The sequence below is a fragment of the Rhinolophus hipposideros genome, assembly GCF_964194185.1.
Source record: "Rhinolophus hipposideros genome assembly, chromosome: 25".
NCBI classification, from domain to species: domain Eukaryota; kingdom Metazoa; phylum Chordata; class Mammalia; order Chiroptera; family Rhinolophidae; genus Rhinolophus; species Rhinolophus hipposideros.
The window spans coordinates 21,624,652-21,650,738 of NC_138071.1; the positions used below are offsets into that span (position 1 = coordinate 21,624,652).

At 48.2% G+C, this 26,087-nt stretch overlaps 1 protein-coding gene across 2 annotated transcripts in view; it reads right to left on the bottom strand.

Moving 5' to 3' along the window:
* DENND2A (DENN domain containing 2A) overlaps positions 1 to 19,958 on the bottom strand; it is a 76,401-nt gene extending 56,443 nt beyond the window's left edge. For both annotated transcript variants that reach the window (XM_081038416.1, XM_081038415.1), the window contains exon 1: positions 19,818 to 19,958. The gene's annotated coding sequence lies outside the window, so the exon portion shown is untranslated. The remainder of the gene's footprint in view (positions 1 to 19,817) is intronic.
* Positions 19,959 to 26,087: the final 6,129 nt, after the last annotated feature.

Here is a 26,087-nt window from a genome sequence, read left to right on the forward strand (position 1 = left end):
AGTAGGTCCTCTGTCAGGTCTAAGGAAAAGTAGGAGATGGTCCCAGCGAAGCCAGGAATCCCACTGAGCGTCTCAAACCTGAGACATGACAAGGACCATGTGGATACTAAAGCAGGAGCCTCAGTACAGAAACAGTTCTGTAAATACTCCGCTGTCTGACATGGGAAAGAACTGAAGTGGCTAATTAAGATGTTATTTCAATGGCAAGTCCCTGCAGTCATCTGTGTCTTTTAATGTGAGGACAAACGAACACTGCACAGGTGGATGTGGCTAGGAAGATAAGACCCATAGGAAAATGCCAACAAAAAACAAAACAAAACAGTAAAAAAGAAAAGAAAATGCTTACAGGATGGGCCATGCAATTCTGTAAAGCATGAACACTGCACGACGGGTCCTTCCTGATGGAGAGGAGGTAACTCCTTGGCTAGAAGTTTAAGGAGTATTGAGATAGTGGAGATTCATTCACGTTGCTTTTCCACTGAACTGAACTTTCAGGGAATTCCTCTCCCAACTCCTTCTAGTTTGCAAGATTCCTATTCCCTCTCCCAGGATGGTTTACCTGCCAGGTGACAGGGTGGTTGTCCAAGGTCTGGCCTGGGCATTACCACCCTCCAAAAACTCAAAGAACTGGGCTTTAACTCTTGGGAACAAGGAGAAGGAAGTCAGAGGGGAAAAGAGAAAATAAGGAGAAATTAAAAAGTAGGAGTTAAGAACCGGTGAGCTGAAAAAAAATCAAGGAAGGGAACAGATAGGTCCCAGAAAGTGTGTGTGTTTGGGAAGAGGATGGAGCTCAGTTGTCCTCTTACCCAGCGACACAGCACCCTACATTTTGGGGTAAATCAATGCTGAACATAAGCCCAGTTCTTTAAAGAAGCCAGGCCTCAGGGCGCTCCCTTCCCTGAAAGGCCATTCAGGGACAGGAAGGAACTCATTGCCCCTCTCATTATGCTACACAAAGCTTATGCAGCCTCTCCCATTGGCTGGGCGGACACTGCTCTGTGCTGCATGCGGAGGACCCGGAGGGCAAGGACAGCGGCCACTCCCCACGGACGCCCGCCTCAGGCCTGCATTGTGCCCCCACCCAGACCAGACCCACTGTGAGGCAGCAACGCTCTCCACCCACGCTCTTCTTTCAAGCAGGCGTCCTCTTTCACAGCCACTGTGAATGGGTGTAGAGCCTGTGCCGGATGCTCTGGGGATTGGAAGATGAGTGAGATGTAGTATCTGTCTGCCCTCAGGGACCGCACCCAGGGCTGGGCCTGGTCACGATTAGTCCTGTAATCCAGCTCTCTCCCCAAGGGAACAGTTTCCCTATACTTGCCAGGAAGACACAGCTTCTCCAAAAGGGACAAGGGAACACACAGAGAATCATGTATGCGCGTTGAGGTTCAAGATCCTAAGGAACACTTACACAACGTGGTTTTGCAGGAACTCACTCCCCATCGGGCAATAGTGACTTCTAGTACCAAAACCATGGACTCTAGAAAAACAGTTGTTACCGTATTCTGAGAAGCAAGTTCAAGTGGCATCCAGGAGATGACACTGAGGGAGCACAGAAGCCCATCCACTCAGCAATCAGCCCACCAGCACTGCTGAACTCACAGAGGAATGGAAAATCCTGCTCCCCCCAAACTTGGACCCTTTCCTTTTTGTCTCTCATGTTAAAAGTCATTAATTAGGTGACAATCCTAGTCGAATTTGCTAACTGGGAGTACTCTGTGACTTAGATTACCATAATAATGGTAATTTATAGTCAGGGATTCAGGACAGAGCTGTTTCTCAACAGTAATAACCTTCTTCCTGTTAACTCTGGTGGGGTTTTTATGGTGGCAACAGGGAGAGGTCATACATGGTCTACAGAAACTTTGCTATCAAAGTCACCGACAAAAAGAACTTCAGATCTTACTACTTTAGAGACTGCTAGAAAAACAATCTAGACGTGTTGTTAAAGCCATGGGGATAGGGACTGATTTCCCCCAAATCTTAAAATGAAATGTGGTATATCCATACAATGGAATATTATTCGGCCATGAAAAGGAATGAAGTACCGATACCTGCTACAACCTGGATGACCTTGAAAATATACTAAGTGAAAAACCCAGACACAAAAGGCCACAGATTGTGTGATTCCATACATACGAAATGTCCAGAACAGGCATTCCAATAAAGGGTGGGGGGGCGTGGGAAATGGGACTGATTGCTAATAGGTAAGGGTTTCTTTCTGGGATGATAGAGGTGTTCTGGAATTAGATAATGGTGATAGTCGTACAACATAGTGAATATATTACAAGTCACTAACTTATACATGTGTAAATGGTGAATTTTATGTGAATTATAGCTCAATTAAAAATGCATTATAAGGGCAGCCGGTTTGTTCGGCGGTTAGAGCACGGTGCTCCATAACACCAAGGTTGCCGGTTCGATTCCTACATGGGCCAGTGAGTTGTGCCTTCCACAACTAGATTGAAAACAATGAGTTGACGTGGAGTTGATGGGCCCTGGAAAAACACACTGTTCCCCAACATTTCCCAATTTAAAAAATGCATAAGCACATTTAATTGAAAAACTAAGAAATTTGGGCTAGGGAGGAGGTGGTGTGAGGAATAAAACATACACAATTATAGTTTTCTAGGGCCTTTTACTGCTCTAAGGTTAGTATATTAGTTCTAAAACACAGGTAAATATTTGTTATCTATAACTTGATTCATAAAATGATCATACTTGATATACTGAATGAAAAAAATACTACTTAGATAATAAATTACTGACATACATACTAATAAAATTAAATTTTAAATGGTTTTTATTTGTGCTGCAAATAAAGCTACAAGCTGTTCAGCTTTAACGATTCTAATAACTTAGTTTTATCACCTGATAAAGAGTAGGCAATAAAATTGAAAAGAAACCATAACAATTGCAGTAGAACAAAAATAGTTATTTTCTCAACTGAGCATTCTCATTGGCAAGCATGTGCAGAAGGTGTTTGTTTTCAGAAAACATACTGAGAAGGACAAAGGACGCATGCGATCACACAATGTGACTCTTGCTATGTCTAAGTGTTCAGTGAAGCTCACTCCTTTTGATTTTTATCATCTTCAAACACAGAAAGCTTTTTTAAAAATTGAAATGGACTGCTCTCTTTGTTTACATGATAACTTTATATATTTTTTATTTTGGAACCTTTTCAAAACCAAACCAACTTTTTCACATTTGGAAGAGGATGGAGGACTCTGAGCAGGTACGGAATAAGAGAAGCCACAGGCTATGCTGCCTCAGAACCACCACCAGGGGACCACCTTTGGTAAAACCGCTGCCTGCGCTCTTGGACCAAATGCTTAAACCATGCCTGCACCAAAATACCGCACATGACGACCCAACACCACACCAGGTAAAAACAGTGGCAGAGCCAAGATTTCCGCTAAGCACCAAAATCTTCCTATTTCTAGTTCTGCTTTTGAGCCCAGATTTCCCCATGAAATAACAGTACTCAAGAAGTGTCTGTTGAATGAACAAACACATAGCATCCTCTTCTACCTAAATGTCCATCAATAGGTGACTGCATAAACAAACTGGCCTGGCCACACCATGGAGTATATTCAGCCATAAAAATGGAGGACTCGTGGCTACTACAGCGTGGGTGAATCTTGAAAACACCATGCGAAGTGAAAGAAACCAGTGACAAAGACCAGACATTGTATCCCATGTATATGAAATGTCCAGAACAGGCAAATCCACAGAGACAGAGAGTAGATTAGTGGTTACCAGGGGTTGGAGGAGTGGGAGCGAGGAGTTTTGGTGGGGAGATGGAAGTAATGAAAATTTTTTCAAATTAGATACCATGTTTCCCCGAAAATAAGACCTAGCCAGACAATCAGCTCTAATGCGTCTTTTGGAGCAAAAATTAATATAAGACCCAGTCTTATTTTACTATAATACAAGACTGGGTATAACATAACATAACATAACATAACATAACATAACATAAAATACTGGGTCTTATATTAATCTTTGCTCCAAAAGACGCATTAGAGCTGACTGTCTGGCTAGGTCTTATTTTCGGGGAAACGCAGTAGTGTTGATGGTTGCACAAAACCACTTATGCTAAAAAAACACTTAATTGTACACTTGAAAAGGGTGAATATTATGGTACGTGAATTGTATCTCAATAAAGCTGTTATTGAAAAAAGAAAATAAGCAGGGACAATTGCTACAAGTGAGGAGTCCTGGCCCTGCCCCAGACCGTGCGAATCAGACAGCCAGAGCAGCACCCCAGGGACCCCACGGGCATGCTGCAGCCTAAGAGACCCTGGCATAGCTGTGAACCATGTTTACGTCCCTGCCACTTGTATCATTAGTCGGCAACAGAAATACTCTCCTTTGTTTTTTTTTCAAAAAGAGGATAGTTTGTTGAAAGCAAAGGGTGAGAGGTCCCGAGCAGGAGTCCCAAATAGGGGTGCCCCCAGAAATACTCTTCTTTGTAAGGCCGTCTTTTACTCTATTACTTCAGTGTATCTGTTTGCTCCTATTTCAGAGCAACCCTAAAATCTGATGGACAAGGTATCAGCACACAGTAAGTTGCTCCTGCCCCTTGAGCCCAGGTGTAAATGCTCCAAATGTTCCTTCACACACCTTTTCCTACCTGGGCTTCAAAATCAAGGCTTGTTTCCACACTGAAGGAGACGTCTAGAGCAGGAGTATCACCTGAGTAGTTTTCAGACTTTCTGTCAGTATGAATACCCAGTTCCTGACAATATTTGCTTTTAATAACTTGATCAGTATTTTCCTGATTATCCGAGTTGCATAAAATGTAGCCATACATGTTTTTGTTAGGAATGGCCAGAACGGCATGATAACTGATATAAATATCAAAATGGTGATAGTATCAATTATAAATAATACTCCATCACAAAACCACCAGAGGTATGGCCCCTGGTGCTACTGCATTCTCCGTCCCTTTGTCCTATCAGTCATTAGTACCTGAGTTATATTATATTTGAAAAGTACAGTAACGGGACTGTTAGCAGAAAATAATCGGCAGAATTGCTGGGTTGTCTCTGCTCCAACCCTACAATCCCTGTAAGGAAAGTATGCTGTAATAAGTTCTGTTATAGTCTATGGAGTTGCCCCGCATCATTTTTTCCGCCTGAAGATACTTTCTCGTCTTGGTGGCCATTACGCCTCTGCCCCACCGCGAGACAATGAAGCACAAACCATTGAACGAACAGCAGCACCGATTCTGTAAGGAGATGACGTCTAACTGATTTGCTGGATTTCTTTGGAGGAGTTAATCAGCATGTGAACCAAGGCGGAATCTGTGAACACCACTTGGGCAGACTTTCTGAAAGCTCCAGAAGCATAAAGACCTTAACTATGTTCTATTTTGAAATAATTATAAGCTTGCAGAACAATCGCAAGAATAGAACGGAAAACTCTTATATACCCTTTATCCAAATTTACCAAGTTTTAACATTCTCTCTCAATTAAAGACTGTTTTTAAAAAGTGCTTTGGAGATTCAGGGAAAATGGGTGCTATCCAACCACTAGAAGCTTTCAGTGCTCATGAATCCAAAAGAAAACGGAATCTAACAAAACCAGTTTACTGAAATTAGCAAGCACACCCAGGTCCAAAAGACAACTCAACCCCAGCCTCCATCCCATCCCCGACCCACCACCAGGACCTCCCAGGAGGCCAATGAATACTTTAAAACCAGATTACCAAATATGTAAGAATACCCAGGAAAACACTGAAAAATTAAAAAATGGGAGGAGAGGGTTGTGCGGGCAACTGGTCCTACCAGACATGAAAACATACTATCCAGCCTCTAATTAAAACAGTGTGGTACTGCCACAAGAATAGATAAATAGACCATGGAACAGAAAAGACTTGACATAGACCCAAGGACACACAGGACTTTGCATATGGTAAAGGTGACATCTTAAATCGCTAGGGCATAGATGGACTTTTGAATAACTGGCACTGGGAAAACTGAATAGCCCACAGGCGGTCAAGGAAGGGCCACTGCAGACTGGCTGTGCCTGCAGTCCTGCTGAGTGAGGAGGACCCGGGTCTTTCTCAGAGCAGAAAACCAGCTGCAGGCAGGAACTGGTTTCACAAAGGGGCTGTAGCCCTAAGGGCTTGACAGCACCCCTCTCCCCCCACCCAAGGACCTGACCAGTGCTCCCAAGGGCTCCAACTGCCCTCTGAGCCTGCTGTGACTTGATGAAATTTCAACAGTCTGATTCTTTTCCTGTGGCAGTCCTAAAGCTTAGAGTATACTTGCACAGCACCTGATTTCCATATTAAACACACATCATCACATACATAAGCCCCCTCCCTCTCGCCAATTTCCATATGTAATTATTGTTATCCTCTTTTTGAAGGTGAGAAGATCAAGGTTCACAGACTTTCCCAGAATCACAGTGTTTAAGTAGCAGAACAGGGAATCCAATTCTTATTTTTTTACTCCAAAACGTATTATTTTGACTCTCAAACCTTGTTATCTGCTCTCTCAGTACCTTGAACCGGAAGCACCCTGGATCAACCCCTTCACAAGCCTGAGGCAGCAATCTGCCAGGACCCCAGGGGCAGTAACCTCAGGGTCTGACCCACAGGGATGAGGCTCTTTGGGGGAGCCTGACTTTCTTCTAAGGGCAGCAAGCAGGAAATAGCTTTCATTCATAACCTTCAGGAAGGTCAGTGCAAAGAAATTAGCACTGTCACGTCCTATGATCTGTCGGGCATTGCATTAAGCACTTTACAAACATAATCATAAAATAATGCATCTCCCAAGAGAAATGAAACATATGTCCACATATGTTCTACACTAACATGCACAGCAGTATTATTCATAATGGCTATTAAGTAAAAGCAATCTGATGACCAGATAAACAAAATGTGATACAGCCATACAATGGAATGTCATTGAGCCATAAAAAGAATGAAGTACTGATACACATAGATGAACCTTGAAAACACTATGCTAAGTGAATAGAAGCCAGTCACAAAAGCCCACATATCGCATGAGTCCATTTATATAAAATATCTAGAGTAGGGAACCCTATAGAGACAAAAAGTAGATTAGTGGTTGACTAGGATTGAAGTGGATTGGGTAGAGGTTGGGGGTGCTGGCTAAGGGGTATGGGTTTCCTCTTTGGTGTCATGAAAATGTTTTAAAATTGACTGTGGTAAAGGTTGCACAACTCTATGAATATACTAAAAACCACTGAAGTGTACACTTCACATGGATGAATTTTTATGGTATGTGAATTATACCTCAATAAAGTCGTTACCAAAAAAAGAAAGAGAAGAAAGGATAGAAGGGAGAGGGCGGGAAGGAGGGCGGGGAGGGGAGGACACAGTGAGGAAGGATTAACCAAAGCACCTAGCACTGTGCACCGGGTACAAAAGAGGAAGTCAACTTCATTTTACAGTTGAGGAAACTGAGGCACATAGCTGATAATAATATCAACAAGATTTTAAAAACGTTATTTAGCCCCAAAGCCCTTGTTCTAAAACTTCATTTTACAGTTGAGGAAACTGAGGCACATAGCTGATAATAATATCAACAAGATTTAAAAAAAACGTTATTTAGCCCCAAAGCCCTTGTTCTAATATGCTATTACCTCCACGACAAGCAATATCTTCGTCAAAGTATTTCGCAAGTGCATCTGAGGAACCAAGATTCTTATAAACACAGTGGTTGGGACAAATGAACACAAAATGGTTAAAGAAACATAACACAGGCAGTAGATACTGCAGGCACCACACTTGCCTACCTCCCCAGGAGGCCCCTTTTTCTGCAAACTGCCCCTTCCCTCGTCCACGGAGTCACAGGAACACGGGCAGCCATGTTTGAACTGTGAGAGTAGCATTAATCTGAGCAGCCGGAACACGGAAGCATGGCACCGTGAGGCAGCCATGTTCCACCCTGTGGCCTAGGAAGCAGAGAGAGCTGGGCTGTGGGGGAGAAGAATGATACCAGTGGAAAGATGTCTCTGGACTCCCTGGATCCAATTCACTCTTGAGGCCAGGCTGCATTCCTGCCCACCGCTTCCACAGGATCTCTTCATAGCCTGGTTTGCTTAAGTCACTACAAGAATCCCCACTAACACATAGTGTCACATTCAATTTATGTTAAATAACTTTCTCAAAGCAAAAAAGGAAAGTATTGCGTATAAGTTTTAACATAAATCTGCATCCATATGGCTGAAGCTGAACAAGCTACTAAGGAAACTGAAGCCCCATGAGGTTTGGCAGAGGTGGTTCCGTGTGATGGGACCATTCCCATTACACTGAGAGTCAGAAGAGCAGCAATGGAGAAGTCCCTTTTCCTCCCATAGGAGACTCTTCATGACATTGGAGCTGTGGGAAACATCTGAAGTTTTAATAAGGCCAGTGTCACGAGGCCTAACCTTTCTAAGGATCTGAGCAGACGACAAGCATTACTACAGGAAGCTGTGCTGGACTCTTGAATGAAGTTAAATAGGACATGGTATCAGAGGGTGTACGCTCTTCTTCCCTCCCAATAAAACCCACTGAAAAAGCTCGGGCTTTATATTGGAATGGACCCATGAGAGGTTACTGTGGGTAAATAAAGAGAGAAAAGGCATGTATGTCTTCTTTGGTTCTTATTTTCAATCTATGATAGACAAGAAAGCACTTACTATCACATCTCTCTCACTCACACACTGACACATTTACAAGAGGCTGTAGAATCTGGACTCCAGAGGAAGAGCTGAGTTGACAGGAGGGGATGGACGGAGGAATCCTTTTCCCATCCCTCTATTTATGGGAGTGATTTCCCTTCAGGAAATGCTGAGCCCCTTCTCCCAGGACCCTGTGGGGAATGACGCCTGCACTGGCTGACCCTGCCTTCCACATCTTCCTGGCCTCAGCAACCCTCCCCTCGTGACCCAGCTGTGCACTGGGAACCCAGCCTGTAAGTGACAGTTCTTCTTAGAGGCCCCAGTCTAGTGAGGAAATTCAAAGAGGGGAAAAAAGATACGTAATGAAGCTAGAAAGGCCCCCGGCATGGAGATGCTCCAAAGTATGAACAGAGGAAGACGACCAGGAGGAAGTCAGGGCTAGAAATGAAACAGTGTGGCCCAGGAGTTTTGTGGCTGACCTAGCCTCAGTCACTTGGCTGGATGTTGGCAGAGCAGGAGCAGGACCCAAGGTTCCAGTCGCCCCATCTAGAGCTCATTCACCTCCCCCCACATTCCTTTCCCTTCCCCAGGTAACTCACGTTTCTATGGAGAAGCTGTCCCAGGAGAACCTGGGTCTACTAGTTATTACGTTTGATAAAGGTGGTTCCTTTTTTTGGTTGGCTGAAAAGCCCACTTCTTCAGAAACCCAGAGAGATTTCTGGGGTGCTTTGTTTTGTTTTGTTTGTTTGTTTAAAGAGAAATATTCTTTGTTATTTGGATATTGAGAGATTTTTGAAAAACAACAAAAAACAAGAAACATTTGCTTGTTTGCTTGTTTCAAAACAAGAAACAGCTGCCAGGTAATATTAACCACTGGCTCCTACTGAATGCTTTTTCTTATCTTTTAGAAAAAATTAATATAGTGTTCAGAGCTTCTCTGCCCTATATTGGAGAGGAAAAGAGACTTAGCAGGTTAAAGGAAATAAACGAGACTGAGGATAAGACAGAAAACACCCCCCCCAAAAAAAACCCACCCAAAACAGAGGCTGAAAACCAAAGAAACAAGGAGAGATGATACTTAAACAGAGCCACAAAGAAGGTGAGACCCCCACCCCCCCAACAAACCCACCAGGACACAGACTGAGCAGGGGGCTATGGCAGGTCACATCCGGATGCCTCTCCCTATGACGGGGCACCCGGTGATCAACATTTTTGCAGCTGGAGTGGATTTAGTAAATGAAATACTGCGTTCACGTGCATATCGTGGGCGAGAGAACAGCACAAATGTCCTATTGGCAAATAGTCCTGGGCTTCAGGGTATTAGGACTCCCCCCGCTTTAGTTCGTACTCTTTTACAGAGTTGTCATCCTAACCCTTTGTTGTTATTATATTCCCACCTCAGAATCTAGCTTAACACCCAACTTTCCCATAAAACTCACCCTGGCCACCCCAAACTGAAGTTCTTCCCCTGTCCCCTGAATTTCTATAGCAGTTATTAATTTATCTACACTTGATTATTTAACAAACTGTGAATAACCTTGTATTATCTCTTTTACGGTTAGCTTTAATGGTTATTTATGTATGTTTTATTCAAGGTTTCACACACTTATGTGTCATACTCCAAATTAAACTGCAATAATGAACGAGTGGCTAACATTTATTGAGCACTTACTATTCTCGAGGCAAGATTCTATGCAGATTATTTCATTGAATCCTCACACCAGCCCTACTTCTGCCCCCTTTATAGATGTGGAGGCCATGGCCTGGAGGGGTGAACTGTTCTTTTCCCAAGGCCCCAGAGATGCTGAATGACTCCAGGTCCAGTACCAGACATCCAAAGGCACCACCTGCCTGGCCATCCCCTCCACTTCCGGGGCCAGCCCTGAGGCTGCCATTTTGTAACTTGCTTTTCCCTCTGGAGGCTTTTCTGATGTTCATTTATTTGAACCTGACCTCATGAAACAGTAATATTGAGGAGATGGGCAGGGGAGGAAGGGCCCCTGAACACTGGCACCCCGGGCCTGTGGCTGCCAGGGCTGGATGCTGAGAGCACCCCAGACAGAGCACCTGAACGAAGACCCATGTGGTGCTTGCTTCCTGGCAGGACGTCTCTGGCTCCAGCTGGGCTGTCCCAAGCTCCTCATTTTCCCACCTCTTCTCTCCCTCTCTCCTTCCTGCTTTCCTCTTCCTTTCCTCCCCCTCAGACCCTTTCCCACCCTCTTTTGCTGGCTTCTGTTCTCTTTCTTTCCATGAGCAGAGAGTTTCCAGCCTGGCTCCCAGCCAGCACATTTGGACAAAAGGCAGCAATCTTAGAGAGAGACGTCATCTCCCATCCCCTTTCCCGGGGGCCGGCACCATGGTTCCCTGAGAGAGAGACAGAGAAGGGGGTTGAGGCCACTCCCGCCCTGCTCCCAGCTCTGGGAAGGGCCTTGAGAGATCGCACGTCCTAGGGGGTGAAAAGCAAAGGCTTTGGAAGCAGACAGACCCAGGTTCAAATTCCAGCTCCGCCATGTGAGAGCTGTCGGACTTCGGGCAAGTGACTTTCTAAGCCTTAGTTCTCTCCTCTATAAACCGGTGATGGTCGGAGCACCTACTTTGAAAGCGGGCGGTGGGATTGCACCATTAAATGAGATTGCACCAGTGGAGCACTCAGCACTGCACACAGGTCCTACGAAAAGCACTCAACACACGTTGAGTGAACCTAACTCTGCCGCACAGTACTAGGTTGAGTAATAATACGGAACCTTATAATAATAATAATAATAATAGTAATAATAATAATAATACCTCCACTTCCTCACCTCATCTGCTAGGCTGCTTACCCGGCTGCACGGTTTGCTAGTGTGCTAAAGTTGTAAAACGCTCTCAAACACCTAATTGCTGTTACCACGTAATCTGTAAACAGCGGTTTTGAAATCCGGAGGAGAGCTGACCCCCCTTCCCTTTCCGTGGAAGCCAGGGTGCACTAGGGCAGATGTGACAGTGAGGAGTCCCCCTCCCCCGACCAGCAGCCTGCTCATCCTCACTTCACTCCCCTCCTGTTTTCGGCTTCTAACAGCCTGAGGCCCTGTTTCTGTTTGTTTACTAGACTGGCCTGGCATTCTGTGCTCAGAAGTTGTGAGATGCCTGGAAATGTGTGTTTTTCAACTTAGCTAGGTTGGGCCATACAAAAAATGGTCTTTCCCTTAGGATTTGAGTCAGCTAATCTGAGCCTCCACAGAAGGATTTGAAATTAATAAGATAAGCAAGGAGCTGAATGCAGTACTCTGCCAAGGGGCCGTGGTCATACACGAATATGGGGTCCCTGTCCTAGAGTTAGGGATAAAAGATACAAACTGTGGGCGACATAGGGGTTCTGTGGAGACTAACCTCACAGGGTGATCTGATCATAAATCCCTAACTGGGCAGGTCATGATGGGGAGTCACACCCCAGGCCTGTAACTTCTTCAGTAAAATGTTTATCTTTGCCTTAGGCAAGCCCTGCCCATTGTTTTCATGCTTCGAGTTAATTCACCTTTGAGATAACCACCCTCCAGGGAGCACACAATCTCGTTAACTATCAGTAATCCAATTTCTGCCTTGCTCTCTCCCACCTTCATTTATGTAATCTTCCTTACAACCTCTCTCCTTAATTTCAAATGCATAAAAGTTGCAAAATTGTCATTTTGTGGAAGCATTTGAGATCTTGCTTCCCAGCAGCTGTCCTCAAACTCTTACAAAAATTCTCTACAGGTTTGGGTGTTTCGTACATCGACAAAACCCAATCAACCAAGTGGCAATCAAAGATTGCAAATGCTCAAGACAAACTGACACACGTTTAACAAAAGTCACTGTGTGAGATTGGTTTAAGGACTACACTGAACTGCAGGAGTGATAAATGTTATGGAACAAAGGTAAACTGGAGGAATTCGTAGACTGGGGAAGTCGTAGACTGCTTCAAAGTAGGGTCTGATTGCCCTTAAAAGCTACCTTGGGAAGGAGAAAGCGTGCGAGGCGAGAACATGAAGAAAAGGACGGGTGTTCCTGCCTGGGACAGACTGACTGGGGGGTTTGGGGTGCTGAAACATGTGATGGGTGGGGAACCATGAGGAGAAGATGGAAAGGGTTGGACGACTAGGTTTGGGGATGTTCTGCAAGAAAGGAGTTAAGGTTTGCTACCCTTGGAAAATCAAGAGGATACATAATGAAGATATGCTTAGACCTTAGGTCTTTCCGACACGGTAAGGTTAAAGAGGAGACATGGAGAGTGGGCAGCCAGAGGTAAAGATCTCAGGGTCTGGTGAAAGAACCACCCAGGAAATGTCAATTTGGAGGGAGCCAGAGAATCTGAGAGCATGAATGAGTTCTCTAAAAGAGGTGAGGAAGAGAGTCAAGAACTGAAACATGGGGTTATTCTTACATTGCCCTTGTTACCCAGCTCTTGCCTCCATTTCTCTTTACGTTTCTTTATCTGGGCCTTCCAACTAGCCAGAGGGGTCTGATGGCTGCACACAGGCACTGGGCTTCTTTGTATTTCTCTTTAGTGTCTAACCCGGATCCTGGTCTGCTATGGGTGTGGTATAAATACTTGTTGAATGAGAAGAAGAAAGGGAAGCAGTGAAATCTCTCTCTTTTTTTCCCCCCAAAGACAATTAGGACAACCAAAACAATATGGTGTCTCAGATGAGGAGGCAATATTCAAAATGCTTAACAAAGGTGGGGCTGGGGACACCCGCCAGTCAGCACGGCCTTATTGTTAATCCTTTGATGGCTGGATCTGGCTGGGAGGTGGGGGGGGGGTGCCCCAGGAACGTGGGCCACTCTAGGGCTCAGGGCAGCGATCCTTTACCAACCTGCACAGAAGCATTTCAGCATTTTGACGAGTGCCCGTTCTACATCACCCTTGATCTGGGTCAGGCATGCCCATACCTTAGGGAGCTCGAGGACGGTGAGAACGGCAAACTGGCCAGGGGAGGCAGCGTTAGTAGTAACCTGGGAGGGCTTGGCAGGTGGTTAAGGGTGGAGGTTAGGGATGGAAGCCAGATTTCAGGGACCTGGGGAGGAGCCTGTTGACCTGCCTCAGGGGGCTCTTCCAGTTGCTCTGTCTCCCCTTCCTGAAAGCAGCATCGTTCTTCTGTTTTCCTCCAGTGAACTGCAGCCTGGACCGAGGGCTGTGTGTGTGCCTGGCAGCAGCCCCTCTGACCCTTTCCTCATCTCTTTCCTCTGTCCCAGGCCAGGGAGCGTGGCTGTCCTGTGTTCAGGTAAGAGGACAACCTGGGATAAGAGCTCTCTCGGGCCTGTTCCCACAGTGCTATACTGGCCAAGCCCCGTTGTGTTGGGAGGACCAAGCAGCCTGACATTTTCCCACCCTGTGAGCAGCATCAGTGCAGCTGGAGGGTAGACAGAGGGCACTGGCCCCTTTTTGATGTCCTGGGAGCTTGTGGATGTCTGGTGATTGTCCCAAACAGACGACGACATGGACCAGATGTAAAGGATGTCAGTCACCACAAGATGAGTGATACTTGGGGTCCGATGACCACACACTTCATTCCAAATCTGCACCACGCTTACCAACGGCTGAGAGTTCGAAGCAGAGACTCGCTCTCAGCCCGAGAGCTGGAGACACGGCTTGCAGAAGCCTGAGCACCAGCCAGCTGCTGTGGGAAGGTCCTGGGCCTTTCCTGCCACCACCCTGACCCAGTCTGTGGCTGAGGAGCTGGTCCCCTCCAGCTGCAGGGAATGTAAAGTCTACGTCTCAGGCTGCCTATCACTCCTGTCCAGTGACCGGATCTGAGCTCGACGTTTTCTCCCCTAAGTTCTCGGCTGACCACGTATGGTCAGTTTTACTCCTGATTGGCTGCACGATCGCATACAAATGGCTGTGCTTGGTCATCTGGGGAGGTTGGGCCTGTATTTCCCAGGGACGTGAGAAGCACAGATAAAATTACAAAAGCATCCTGTTTTAATGGTTCCACTTTACCAGAAAAAGGCAGTCCGTTATTATTTTTTCCATGGTGAGCTGTGGAGGCAGGGACAGTAATACCCATCTCCTCTGACTCATGTAGTGGGGACGAGAAGTTCACACGCAGTCCCGGGTACCCACCTGACCCCGCTTCCTTCCTCAGGCTCAGGTTCTCCTCCCAGGGACTAAGGAAAACGGGAGAGGAGAGCGGGAGGCAATGGGATGGAACATCAAAGCACCTGGACCAGCAGGGGGGACAGATAGACTTATCCAAATGCCACCCATTACCAGGGTGGCCACAAGGTGCGGTTGGCTTTGAAATCTATTTCAATCCAGCAATTCCACTTCTAGGAATTTATCTTACAGAAATAACGGAACGAATGCAGGTAAGTATTTGCGGTGGCTAAAATCAGAAACAACCAATTGCTCATAAGGAGATAATTTGTGAACCAAATGAAATCAATCTATACAAAGGAACACTAGGCAGCTGTTAAGGAGAGGCCTATGTATGCACCACAGGGAATTACTCTCACAAAATACTGTTCAATTATGATAGCATGCTTCCATTTTTGTGAAAAATAAGCCAACATAATATAATACATGCAAAAAAAAAAAGCCTAGGAGGATTTACCTCTGAGAAAGGAGAAAGTATGAGGTAAACTCTCATTTTATTCTTTACCTGTATACAACAGACATAACTTTCATAGTTTACACATATTTGTATATATAGAAGTACATATACAGAAGTAATTTTAAAAATCCTAAGTGTACCTTTTAAGAAAACAAAACAACAAAATGCTTCTGATATTCTATTGAACTGACAAGTCCTCCTGATAAGACACGAAGACCACGGAGACCTGGGCACAATGGAAGAACGTCAAGGGCAAGGTCACCGTTTCCCATCCTGACCCCACTCTCCAGCTCCATCTGCTCTGATTTCCTTCTGAAGGGGAGCATGGAAGCTCCGGGTTTCCCACCACCGAGGGAAGCTAGCCTGTTTCTGAAGCTTGCTGAGAGTGACTCAACCCCTTCCTTCACTGAGGCCAGGGGAAAGACTGATAACGCAGTTTTTAGTAGTTCAGCCAGTTAGAAAAGGGGGTCTCGGGCCTTCCACTCTTTCAGCCTACTGCTGGCCTAGGACAAAGTGTCAACGGGAAGCCAAAGACAAAGCAATTCTGGGCTCCAGCTGGTAAAGAGCCTAACTTCTAGGCAAACTGATGGTGAGGCCAAAGTTTTTCCCAAATCAGACAATGATTTTACCACAAGGGTAAAAAAGATGGTCTGACTTTGGCTTCCTGATATATTGCTCTTTTGGACATCAAATGTAGAGAACTGAGTTAATCACTTGCCTCAGTTCCAGGCACTGTAATTAAAGGGGTGGATATTCCTATCAATCCTCTGTTAGGGAGCCATGAAGGAGATTCAAAGGGGGTCTGGGGTACCTCTGGAGGCCTTCTGGTTCTGGTGAAGGAAGAAGGGTCCATGCCTGGACACAGCAGACTATGCGTGACATAAGGTACAAGCAGGGATCAGCTGTGGTCACTTGTGAGTACCTGTGAGATATTCCATGGGACTTCAGGAAGCAAAAAAAGGAGCTGGGGTTCCAGATGGGGGGTGGGGGTGGGGAGGATGGGTTAACTTTGCCCATAAGAAAAGAAGTGACTGCCTGCAAGGTATATTTGAGGGTTGTTGGGAAAGTCATTGAACCTCAATATAGCTTCCCTATTATTTTGTCAGAGTCGCTGAAATTCAACCGTTAGAGATTCATTCCTTTCGTTTGAGACTTTATGCATGTGAAATTGCAAAGAAATTCTCCTAGCTTCTTTCCAATTTAGAAGACATAGGTCAGAGAACAAATACACTTGAATATCAGAAGGGAAGTAGAAAGAACCCATGGGTCCAAGGCTCAGCACTCAAGAAAGGTTTCAGGTGAAAAAAAAAAAGGTGCAAACTTTTCAGTTTGGGCTAACGTGCAGCAATGCATACAAAACCATGGTTCCCCGAAAATAAGACCTAGCCAGACAATCAGGTCTAATGCATCTTTTGGAGCAAAAACGAATATAAGACCCGGTCTTATTTTACTATAAATGTGCATTATTTTACTATAAGATCGGATCTTATATTCATTTTTCCTCCAAAAGACGCATTAGACCTGATTGTCCGGCTAGGTCTTATTTTAGGAAAACACCGTAGTATTAGACCAAACTTATGTAACTGCAGAAGCCTTATAATTATGCTTTTAGAGTTTCTGTATAAAAAATGCTACACACACACATAAACCCCTTCACATAAAATGTGTTTGTTATCAGTCTCCTCATCTCTACCTGTTCAAGATGGCTTTAGATCTTGATATTGAAGGCTGATTAGCCAGTTGATTTCATTATGAGTAACAGGCTTCTAATTTTAAATTCTTTCGGGTCCTTGCTTTTGGAACCTAAAGTTTTTATCACCTGCTCTAATGAGCCCTCTAGGTGATTGTTAAAACAGCCACTCTCAACCTTGGCTACACCTTAAAATCACCTGGGACCTATAAAAAATACTGATGCGCAGGTCTCATTCTCAGAGATTTCAACTTCATTGGTCTGGGTGGTGCCTAGGCAACAGTTGTTTCTGGGCACTTAATTGTGTATTCTAATGTGCACCCCAAGTTAAACATGTCAAGAAATGTGATGGAGGGACAGTAGAATCTCCCAGCTACTCAATGTTAATTGAAGACATCTAGAGTTGGCAAGAAATATTTAGACTTTAAGGGCACATTAGGAATGCATTGACGTAGATGGTGCAGGTTCTGTCCCTTCTGCAGAACCCAAAGGGAAGGGCCTGGCTGGGACATTGTGGCTGAGTCTGCAGACACTCTCAGCTCTCAGCTCTCCTTGTTTGTCTGCAACATTCTTTGTGTTGCAGCAAACCTGGTTCCCACCCTCCCTGGCCTCTGAGTGCATCTCTGGGTTCTTGAGTCCCACCCCCTTTCCCCACCCCCTAGAAGCAGGCATACTGTCAGGTCTGAGGGCAGGGAGACCTAGACAACTGGGGAAGTGGACTCGCCTGTCGGACAAGAATCCTCAAATGCTGTTCCCACTCTCTCTGTTTCCCTTTAGTCAGGGTTTCTGATGCCCTCTTTCTCAGCATGCTCTGCCCTACCTGGCCCCTTCTCCAGACCAGAGTCTCAGCCCACCAACCTGTGGGCCACACTACCATGTGCCTGCTTCACCCTTCAGGGTTGGGCAACCTGGGTGCTTTGTTCTCTGTTTCCTCAAAAGAGAAATCACCTCTTTCTACATTTGAGAGGGTCCTCCATATAGGATTCCCCGGCTCCCAGTGCCATGACTGCTCAGAAGCCTGAGCTAACATTCAGTCCGTCTCAGAAACGCAATGTTCCCAGGTCATAACAGGAAGACGATATAGGAAGACAGCCATGTGGAATTTTATCTCCCCATCTTTGGTAACACAGACAATGAGCATTTTTTTTTTCTATGTCACTCTTCAGTTTTCACGCAAAGATCTACATGACAAATTCTCAGTTGAGTTCAATTCCAGGAAAAGTTTTGTTTCGAAAATGAATCTGTATGCTTTCTGTTGTCCAAAATCCCAAACTATGCGATCCAGTGTAGTTTTGTTTGTCTCTAAGCTGCCAGAAAATTTAGAGCCAAATTCATTGTTCAAGTGTTGTAATCTGCTAAATTCAGGCCATTCAAAATATCAACTCCTGTTGCTTTGCTTTCTCCTGAGTTTCTTTGCACTTAGTTTTAGCCTAAGTTGTCTCGCTCCGTGCCCAAGCCTGTCACTAGGTTTTACCTCGTTATCTCTGGGATCTTCCCATCCCACCTCGTCACTGCTGTCATCCTGTGCTCAGGGATTCCGGCCTGGGTTCTACCAGGCCACACTCTTCTGCTCCAGACCAGAGCTTTCTAAGACACCAAGCGGATCCTATCCCACTACTCCTGTTTCAGTGAGATTCTCCTTGACTCTCAGAGCGCAGTTCAACCCTGGATTCTCCCACACTTCACTCACTCCCCTCCCTCCCTCTGGGTGATTTTGCACATGCTGTTCCCTCAGCCTAAAACAACCTTCCCTACTTTGTTTTCTTGGTGGCGAGGTTTTCAGCGCTTGGCCCCAGCAGTTACCTACTCTGTGGGCCTCTCCGGAGCTGGTTGGCCCTGCTCTGGGTTCTCTTAGTGTGCAGTACTCACCGTCAGGCCAGACCAGGGCTGGTTTTAATGTTTTGCTTGACTATCTAACTAGGATGGTGAGTTCCTGGAAGGAAGGGAGCTATCTTCTTCATCACGGTTCCTAAAGCCTAGCACATGGAACTGTAAGTCAATACATACGTGACACAGGCACAGTTCGGATCTTCTGGAACAAAAGGACTGGAGGCCAGCTGCCCCACTACCCTTCCTCAAAAACTGTCCCTGTTTGCCCTTGACTGCTGGAAGGATTCTGCTCCATCCTAGGCAGCCACCCTAAAGATTTTCTAATCCACTCCTCTGGTGTGTTTAATATTTGATAATGCAAGCAGAAAGGATTTTGTTCTTCCCTGTTATGAAGTAACCAGGGAGGGTGTGAGTTTAGTAACAAAATTACTGTAGAATGTCTATTATAACCCCATCACCCGGGACCATTATTCCCCGTGTAACTTGGACCATGAGCCAAGTCACGGCTCTTAGGTACATCTCAACCCCAGCTAGAGTCCACCAGCTCCCTCCCCACTACCAGCTGGTTACAGTGGAGTCGCTGCACTGGGCTTGCCCCAGTCTGTACTCCCGGGGCGGGGGACAGCCCAGCTTCCCCACAGTCCCAAGGCCAGGATTCCCTCAGAGGTCTGGCTGTCCCCCGGGGTTGGAATCCAGTTCTCCGTGGCCCTCCTAAACATCCTGACATCCTGTGTTACGAGACTCCCCCCAGGCTCCAGACTCCATTCTTAGGGGAAAAGGGCAAGAAAGAGGCGCACTCCATCGTCTTGACCTCCTCGCTTTCCCAAGGCTGCACATTCTGACCACAGTCGGGCACACACACACTCACGCCCCCGGGGACCGAGCGGGGCGCACGACTTTGCTCACGTCCCGCAGGTCGGGCTGAAGCGCCGCGGTCCCCACGTCCGCCCACGGGAAGCCCAGTCCGCGGTCTGCAAGGAGCCACTTCCCAGCTCCGGGTTGTCTCCTCCCTTCCCCCCGCGCGTCCCTCCCACGGTCCCCCCACGCACCCCCTGCCCCGTCTCCCCGCCCGGCCCTACCTCCAGGCGGGCAGCGGCTCCGCGGGCTCCGAGGCGCAGCTTGGGGGCGCCCGGGCGGGCGGGGGCTGCAGGCGGAGGGGGCCGCGGGCGCCATGGCCGGCCGCCGTCCGCGCTGCTGTCTGCCGGGCTCTCCCCGCGCCCGCGTCCCCGCCGCCCCGCCGGCGCTGTGGGCGAGTGCGAGGCGGGCCAGGCCCTCTCCCCGCGGCCCCGCGCCGCCGCCCCCCGCCCCCCGCCCCAGTGAGCTCATCCGCAGCTGGCGGGCGCCCGGCCCGTTGCCACGGCAACGCCTCTCCCAGGGCCGCGCGGGCTCGAGCAGCTCCAGTAAACAGGACCTTCTGCCGGACTCTTCCCCTCGCCTTCTTTTGGGGGGTGGGGAAATGCGCGGCTTAACCCTTTCCTTGCTGGAGACCCCCGCGTGGCCTTCTCCGTCTCCACCAGGCCCGGGACTTCTTCGCGCGAGGCGCTCAGCCCCGGGCTGACACGGGAGGTGGGCTCCACACTCCCAGCCTCCGGTTCCCTTCGGTCGTTCCCCGCGTGGGTGAGTGCTGGGACACGCCGGGCGGCACTTGGTGCCGTGCAGCTTGCAGTCCGGCTCGGCCACTGACGGCCAGGGCACACGCCAGGACAGCCCAGGGGCCCTCCGCGCGGAGCACGAGGGCGCGGGGGCGGAGGGCGGGCGGGAAGAGCTTCCGCGAGGGGAGGACTTGCAGCGCGCTCGCCGCCCCACTGACGAGGACCAACGACGCAGGAGCACAGACCGCAGGCTTTACAGCTGCCACAGGAGTGTACTGGAAGTGCTCTGAGCGTTTTATGCCGAGGACAATGGGGTGGGGGTGGGGGGACGGAAGGTTTCTGAGCAGACTTCCCTGATGCAAGGGAGACGGACCTGGCAGTGATGATTGATGGGTGTGGAGGGAAGGCTCCAAGCCCATCTCCATAGCAGGAGGAGTCATTTCTTGTCTTTTAGCTCAGGGGTCCCTAGAAGGAGGGGCCTGAAGAGCAAGGGAGGGGAAAAAAGGGAGAGGGAGGTGTAGCCTACTAATCCACAAAGGGGTGTGCAGGACAGAGGGAGAAAGACGAGAAATAAAGTATTGCAGCACGTGAGGAACGGTAGGTACTGCCTAGGCCTCTCTACCGACCGGGGGCCTGAGATCTGAAGGATTTACTCAGATGTCAGAGTCACAGGGACCAAGCTCTGTCTCCCTAGCAGAGGGTTTTGCTCCTTCTGTCAGATTTCTGAAGGTCGGCCAGGACTTGTTAAAGCTCCTGAAACTCCTTCATTGCCAGACGCACTTCAACTAAACTCGGTCAACGTTTAGAATACAAATCTGCAAGCATTTTCCAAGCATTTTCTTGGAAAGTGGAAGCGTCTAAATTGTTGTCTCGTTTGCTGAGGCATCATTCAATAGGATTTCACTTTCTACAAAAAGACCAGAGACTTGGCTTCTTGAGGGTTAATTATTCCCAGGGTCCTGGGGTGTCAGGAGGCAAACTGACAAAGTGGAGAAAATGCCAGATGGAAAACAACTGAGCTGAGAGCCCAGCTGGCTGCCTCCCCCAACCCATGCACAAAACCGGCCGGTTGCCTACAACGCTGTGGCTTCCAAATTGCTAGTCACAGCTCAGGTAGGTAGGCCATAGAGGAGGCTGCGGGAGCCCCTTAGTGACAATTCCTAGGTGGCAGGCTGCCATTCCTTCATCTCTGAGAGTTCTGGACACTAGCTTGTTTTAGAAAACTATTCCTGCCTCAGTTCATCCGGTCAGACTCTGATGAGCTATGTGGGTGCCCGATGTGGGATCCAAGTTTCCATCCCTGCCTGCCTGTCCCCTATCCCAGCCCAGCACTCCTCAGGGCTGGCTGCTCCATCCTTGGGTCATCCAATGGCTTTGTGGCCATGGCAGGGGGCCCACACATGGCTCCCTTCCCTCCTTTCCTATGTGGCCCTGCTCCTGCTGACGCTACCCCTGGTCGTTCCCAAGCCCTGGTTCTCTACCTCTAAGGTGGGCGCTCTGCACTGGAGCCTGGAAGACCCTCTCAGTGGTCCTCTCTTCTCCCAGCTCCTGACACTCCACCCTCCCTGTCTGTCCCGTTTCTCTCCACGATGGCAAGTGAGAAGCAGGGGAGGAGGTGGCACCTGGCCTCAAGTCAGGAAAGGTGCAGGTGGGAGGAGGGGGAAAGAGTTGATTTTTCTTGATTTTCAATCCTGCCTTTTCCACCGTGCACAGCTATGGGGCGCTGCAGAGCATCTCTTACCCCCCCTCCCCACCGCGCTCCTCTTCCCTCAGCTTCCTGTGGAGGAGCAAGGGCTCTGGCTCGGAAGGCCGAATCCAGCTCTGCAGCAGGTTGCTTCTCCTCTAACCCTCAGTGTCTTCATCTGTAAGGTGGAAACAGCAACCGTTAGACACCTGAGCGTCGTGCGGTGGGGATTAAAGCAGAGCAAGTAAAGGGTGTTGTTCTGGGCCTGGCCGTGGGGGGCGCTCTGGGTTAGCGTCTGTTTGTTACTCATTTCCTAGTCTCGGAGAGCACAAGTGTGCTCGGAGTTCAAGAGCGGGGAGCAGCTCCCCCATCGGAGCTGAGCCTCCCTCTTCCCTACTCCTTTTAGGTCCAGGGCCTCTGCCAGAGCCTGGCCAGCAGCACCGAACCCACTTCATCTCAGCTACTCGCCAAATGAAACAGACCAAGGGATGGGAGAGGCCAGGCCTGGTTAGGACAGGGAGAGAGCCTTTGAACAGCTCTCCAAAAATTATTTAATTTCCACTTAAATTCCTCTTGGATGCTAAACATTTACTGAGCATCTTTTCAGTTCCAGGCACTTTCCATGTGTCACGTCATGTCATTCTCCCCACGCGCCTGAGCAATTAAATATTACGCCTACCATTTTATGGGTGGGAAAACCAAGTTCCAGGAGGTTATGTGCCTTATTTGCGGTCGCAAAGGCCCAGGCCTGTCTGGCTCCAGCCACATTCTTTCTGTTACACCAGGTTTCCTGAGAGCAGTGGCTGTGCCCAGGGCCCCTCACCGGCTCTGGAGGGATTTCTGGATCGGCATTCAGTCTACGTCCCGGTCCTGTGCCCTACTGTGGAGGGCACGGGCAGTGCAGGTCCTTGTGACACGTCTGACTCCCCACTCCCTGGAGATCAGGCAGCCGTGTTTGCCTCACGTATTCATTCCTTCTCAGCCCCTTGACAGCAACCCGCTCCAATCTCATTGCCAGCGGTCTGCCAGTGCATAGCTGAAAGGTATGCACACAGTAGATGATGGATGAGGGGTTCGGTTATGTTATGATTATTATTATTTTATCTTGAATGCTGGCATGGGGAGAGGAATCATTTATCTATGCTTAGGCCCATGATATTCGGATGGAGTAGAGCAAGGAAGGAACTTATTACAGCAGGGAAAAGTCACCTTGACCTGCCCTTGGAGAAGATCCTCCTCACCCTTCTGACCGGCCTGAGTGTGGACCTGAGCTCGCTGAGTCACTGGGGCCAGCAGCAGGGCTCCCCTTCAGTCTTTCATGGGCATACTACTTCTTCCCTCCTCGGGAGGCCAGCGTCCTCCTGCCACTCTTACTCCGTTGCCAGTCCCATCCTTGGCCCTATCTCCCTGCCTCGAAAGGCTGGACGTGAGTTCCTTCCCCTCCCACTACAACCCTCTGCTGGCTCCCTCTGAGGAAACAAAACCAAGCCAAGCAGCCCACACAAACCTCAAACCCAGCCTTGGTTTGTTCTTGGTCCCAATCAAAAGTCATCCAGGAGGTATGGGATAGAAGAGGAAGGGAGGGGCAGCACAGGCCACCCAAGGGAAGGGGAGCGGGGCCCAGTCTGAGGGCTCCAGGGCTCCTTCGTCCTCCCTGGGCTTTCGAAGGCCTGTGTTTGCCTGCCATCACTCTGTCTCCCTTCCCCTCCCCTCTTGGGGTGTTCTCCTACCTTCTACCTCCCATGCTGGGCTGGGACAGGGCAGCTGTGGGGCCCATTAGGGGGTGCTGTGGAGTAAGTGGCATTTATCACCACAGACCTCTGACATTTGTCAGGGAATCTCAAAGGATCACCAAATCGGCAAATACCACAGTAACATAATTTTTTGCCTAAGCACCATCTGTTTCACTTATTTGCCCCTACCTTACTTTGGAGGGTCATTTTTTTTTTCCCCACAAAGAATTAAAGCATTCATAATTTTATAAGGATTGGGGTGTTGATGACAAAAGCAGAGACAAAGTCATGGACATTCTGCAGCATTCACCATTCGGCAAAGTCTCAAGTGTGAGGCCTGCAATGCCAGATACCCCTCTATGCTTCCATTCCTTTCTGTTCTTTTTGGGAGACCCAGCTGAACATTCAGGAAGGGAACAAGACTGTGGTGATTTCAATTCTTTTCTGAGGCACAAATGTTGATGTCTAAGCTGTTCTAGCTCTTCCTGTTCACCGTGATTCCAGAACACAATTGGGCGGCTCTGGACCGTGCTGAGGACGTGAGGTTCCCCACCTTGCTTCTTAGCGCCTTCCCTGCCTATCTCCTGGCCGACTACACAATCTCCTCAGACCCGAGCAGGGACGCGAGAACCCTCTTCAACATTTTCATCACACAAACTTAGGAGCTGGGCGCTGCACCCGTGGACTCAAAGCCTGCCGCCTCATCCTCCTGCTGACATCCACGCAGACCCTCATCTCAGCCTTTGACCTCCACAGGCCTTAAATCTCTGCCCTGCCTCGCAGAGGCCACACCTTGCTTGGGGGAAAAAAAGCAGAATCTAATCTTCCCCATAAGGACCCTAATGCAGGGGGGCTGGGATGGGGCCGGGGAGTCTGCACTTTCACACACGCCCCAGGTGTTTTCAAGGAGGTGGCTCAAGTCCCCACTGGTGACACACTGGTGCAGAGCCTGTTCACAGGGGGACGAAATGGGGGAGACCGCAGCAGGTGTGTGCAGGGGTTTCCCTTCTCTGATATTCTGTTCCGAAGAAAGTGAGTGTGGGAGGGTGGGGGTGCTGAAAGGCTCTCAGCAGAGACCCGTCCTCCACAAGGAGCTGCACCTAGTGGTTCCCATCTAGGGATACCTTTGCTCCCCAGGAGACATTTGGCAGTGTTTGAAGACATGTTTTAAAGTCACGATTGGGAAAGGAGGTTGTTTCTGGCATTCTGTGGGTAGAAGCCAGACATGCTGCTAAACATTTGACGGTGCACAGGACAGTTTCCCCTCCCCGTCGCATCCCCCTTGCCCCTAGAACAAAGAATTATTGACCAAGTATTTGCCCTGCATGGCATCTGCTCTGGGACAAGGTTACATGAGATGCTAAAGTCACTGTCATTTGGATCATGTGAAAAGATAAGCACAGCCAGGTGGGCCTTTGCAACCCCCTACCCCCCCAGCCCATTCCTTCTCAGCTGGGTCTGGGAACCCGGAGGAAGCTTTGGTCACGAGCAAATGGTGCCACCTAGTGCTACTCGAGTTAACAACACCACCAGGAACAGCTCCAAGAATGGGAAACTGTAATTAGCTGGCTTCTGTTGTGGAGAAGATTCTACAGGGGGAAAGAAACAAAGATCACCCAAATGAGAACAAACAGAGGCTACTTCTTCATTTCTTTCTAAGCTAAGCAGCGCCACGAAGGCCTTAAGGCAGAACTTCCATAATGTGGCCTCCAAATTTGTGAAGCTTTCTGTATCTGTCCCATGAAGTAGCAAGAGAAACAACTGTCATTTATCCAGATACCGTCCATAACAGTATTTGCTAACATTTATTGACTCGTGGGGCTCAGCATGTGACACAGATTCTGGTCTACTGCTTTCAACAGCTTCAAGAGGCAGGTACTATTCTTACCTCCATTTGACAAGTGAGGGAGGAATAGAGGCTCTGAGAGGAGAGGTACCTTGTCCCCAAGGTTATACAGGTTAAACAGAGCCGGGAATAGAAGCCAGGCTTACTTAGCTCCAGAATTTTGCTCTTAATTACTGTTAAAGATATTAATTGCCAGAGTCATAACTATAAGTCTAGAGAATCTAGACAGCTTTAGTCGGGCTCCCTTCCCCAATTAGCTTACGGAGCAACAGAGGCACAGAGAGACTTGACTGCGTCGCGTTATTCCCTCCTAATTTGCAGGCTAAGGCCCAGGGCCTCTGGTTTCAAATTAAGTCCTGAATAAGCCCTTTGGTGAGTCAGAGGTATACAAGATTATGTCACACACCTTTGGCACGGGGTGGGTAAATAAATCAGGAAGAAGTTGGAAAGGGGATAATTAATGGCTAGCCATATTTGAAACCAGTGGTGGTAGA